This window comes from Poeciliopsis prolifica, unplaced genomic scaffold (genome assembly GCF_027474105.1).
Source record: "Poeciliopsis prolifica strain line A6 unplaced genomic scaffold, Auburn_PproV2 SCAFFOLD005, whole genome shotgun sequence".
Taxonomy (NCBI): Eukaryota; Metazoa; Chordata; class Actinopteri; order Cyprinodontiformes; family Poeciliidae; genus Poeciliopsis; species Poeciliopsis prolifica.
In genome coordinates this window covers 18,844,869-18,848,365 of record NW_026562380.1, presented here as the reverse complement: position 1 = coordinate 18,848,365, position 3,497 = coordinate 18,844,869, and positions in this window count along the sequence as shown.

Genomic DNA, 3,497 nt, shown 5'->3' with positions numbered 1-3,497 from the left:
CAGTTGTCATGCAGTGTCATTCCATAAATAACAACACTTTTAATGCAAAGTTGACAATTCCAATGGACTTTTAATGCAAGTTTTAATGCAACTTTCCATTAAAAGTGTCACTATTTACAGAATAATGCAAAGTTGATGCTTGTGATGCACTTTTAATGCAACTTTGTATTAAAAGCGTCATTATGAACGAATGACTTTTCATGACAACAGTCATAAAGACTCCTTCATCTTCATGAAAGATGTTATGTCCTGTTTATGACAGTGTCATGTCAGTCTTACGCACACCCCTTCAAATAAAGTGTTACCGAAAATATTTTTTGGGGAAAATTTGACAGTCCTTCAACTGTTTAGCAAAGAAGAAAGGGTGAAAATGTGAGTCAGTACATGTTCGAAGATGGCAGACATAAACCAAAGGATTGGCACCTGGACGTGCAGCAAAAAGACTTTTCTACAAAGTACTGGTTGAAGGTGTTGGATATAAACTCTCATCACAATTTACTAATTTTGAATCTTAAAAATCTTATGCTTTACTGTTCAGCTCTCCTGTGAAATACACTGAAGTTCGTGTTGTGCAACTCGACAGAATGTAAAAAATTTCAAGGGTTATGAATATTTCTTCTTAATCTACATGAAGGCAGCAAAATGAATCAAATCCTTCACAGCTGTACCCCACACTTCTAATCTTCCTCACAGTGTCAACATTTGCCCACTAGATGGCTCCATAAGTACCAATATTGTCTCAGTAAGCCTTTGATAAAAATCAGCCCTCAGTCAGGCTAGTCCTGGGTTGAAAGAGGACCAGGATGGTAAGGGTTTTTAAAAGATGTATTTTCATGTTAAATGTTCTATTTTTACTCTTTTTTTGTTTGACTCAAACAAGTGTTGATATAACCAAAATGCAGTCAATATGTAAGTACAATGGATTGCAATTCACTTTGGCATTGATATTGTAAAGAAGAAGCAAGGATCAATTTAATGTACTAGCTGGAGCGTTAAAAGGCCAAATAATATGGCCAAGCAAAGTAGCATATTTAGTCATTTGAAATTGTTAAAGCCAGGTATAATATTGCTGTAGGGGACAAACAAGTGGCTTGATTGTTGAAAATCACATTATTTTCAACTACATAGAGGTGAAAGGCAGTAGTGGGATTAAGGCTATATCCAGGGGTGAAATAAATCACAATTTTCTGTGCCAGATCGTTTTCTTTTGCTGTTATCTGATTCAGTTATTGGCACGCCTCCTCCTCTTTACTTGTTGAAGGAATTTAGTAATGCAACAAGATAAAAAAACTTTATCAAAATTCTTGTTATTTCCCGATTAATCGAGCAAGACATATCAATTACAAACATTTGCCCATTAAAATCTAAAAGGATAAAGGTACTTTTCCAGGAATAGGCATAGGAGGTTCGATCCAGGCTATATTTTGATGAAATTGAAAATCTACACTATACTATCAAAAGTATTCCATCGCCTGCCTTGACTCACATATGATCTTAAGTGACATCCCATTCCTAATTGTTCAATATGACGTTGGTCCACCATTTGGAGCTGGAACAGCTTCAACTCTTCTGTGAAGGGTCTAGGAGTGTTTATGGGGATTTCTGACCATTCTTCCAGAAGCCCATTAGTGAGGTCACATACTGATGTTGGACAAGGAGGCCTGGCTCTCAGTCTCTCCTCTAATTCATCCCAAAGATGTTCGATCAGGTTGAGGTCAGGACTCTGTGCAGGTCAGTCAAGTTCATCAACAACAGATTCTACCATCCATGTCTTCATGGACCTTGCTTTTTGGACAGTCATGTTGGAAGAGGCGGGACCAGCTCCAAACTGTTCCCACTAAGTTGGAAACATGGAATTGTTCAAAATGTCTTGGTATGATGAACCTTTCAGAGATCCTTTCACTGGAACAAAGGAGTCAAGCCCACACTAAAATCCTCCCTCCACCAAACTTTACACTTGGCACAGTGCAGTCAGACAAGTATTGCTGTCCTGGCAAGCGCCAAACCCAGTCTCGTCTGTCAGGTTGACAGACGGAGAAGCGCGATTCCTCACTCCAGAGAACGAGCCTCCACTGTTCTAGATTCCAGTGGTGCTGTGCTGTACACCACTGCATCCAAAGCTTTGGTTGCATTTGCTGATGTATGACTTGGATGCAGCTGGTCACCATGGAAACCTATTCCAAGGGCCCGTGAAGTTTGGAGGTCTGCAGTGATCGACTCTGCAGATAGTTGGCGACCTCTTCGCACTATGCACTTCAGTATCCAGTGACCCCGCTCCGTCAGGTTACATAGTCCAACGCTCCCTGGATGAGTTGCTGTCGTTCCCAAACACTTCGGTTTTCTCATAATACAGTTGACATTTGACTGTTGAATATTTAGGAGTGAGAAAATTTGATGACTGGATTTGTTGCACAGGTGGCGTCCTGTCACCGTTCCACGCTGGAATTCACTGAGCTCCAGAGAGACAGAGACATTCTTTCACAAATGTTTGTAGAAACAGTCTGCATGCCGAGGTGCTTCATTTTATACACCTGATAGACATGGAAGTGACTGGAACACCTGATCATTCTGATCATTTGGATGGATGAGAAAATACTTTTGGAAATACAGTTCATCTGAAATTGAAGTATCATTGTCCATAACAGGACAAATAAAAGCCATAAAAATAACTATAAACTCCCAGGTTTCTTTATTTCAAATGTACCTGATCTAAAACTTATCTTTTCTTCTAAAATCCTATTTTGTCCAGCTAGACTGACATATCTTCTCATTTGTATGGAATAAAAAACCCGCACATATAAAAAAAAGGCTATTTTTGAGAGAGTTAAATCTGAGGGAGGGTTTGGTCTGCATTATTTTTTATTTTATTATTGGGCAAACTATATTTTTAACTCAACATAGTATGTGTGATCGATGTGGAAGGGTCAAACAGCATGTTTCCAGGGTGATGCCATGGGTTTGTCAAGAGGATCACTTGCCCTAATCCCTTCAAAGGCTTCTTCTGGATTGATACTTGGAGTGTTGGAAAGAAAAGAGCGTGCTTTGTTATCTTCGAAGGAGGCAGATTGTGCACATGATTTTGTGTGTTTAGGTTTTGACTCATAGCCTCAAGGTTGTGGATTTGCTCTTTCCAAGCAGGTTCCAACAGGTTTCCCTAGCTTTTCCCGTCTAGTTTTTGAAGATCTTTTGGTGTGCTTAACTTTACCAGGCAAGTTCTATTTAAGTGATGTCTTGATTAAGAAGAGGTGGGGCAAGAAACAATAAATTCAGGTGTGATGAACCACAGTTGAGATATGTTTTAGACGGATGAGAGGAAATCACTTTCACACATGACCATGAAGGTGTGGATTTTTTTCCCCCTTCGACCTTAAGGATAAACACCTTCATTAAAATCTGCATTTTTGTTGAGTTGTTTTGTCTTTGACTAATATTAAAATTGTTTTCATGATGTTTTGAAACATAAAATGTCACCTTTAACTTCACATAACTGGAAAAAA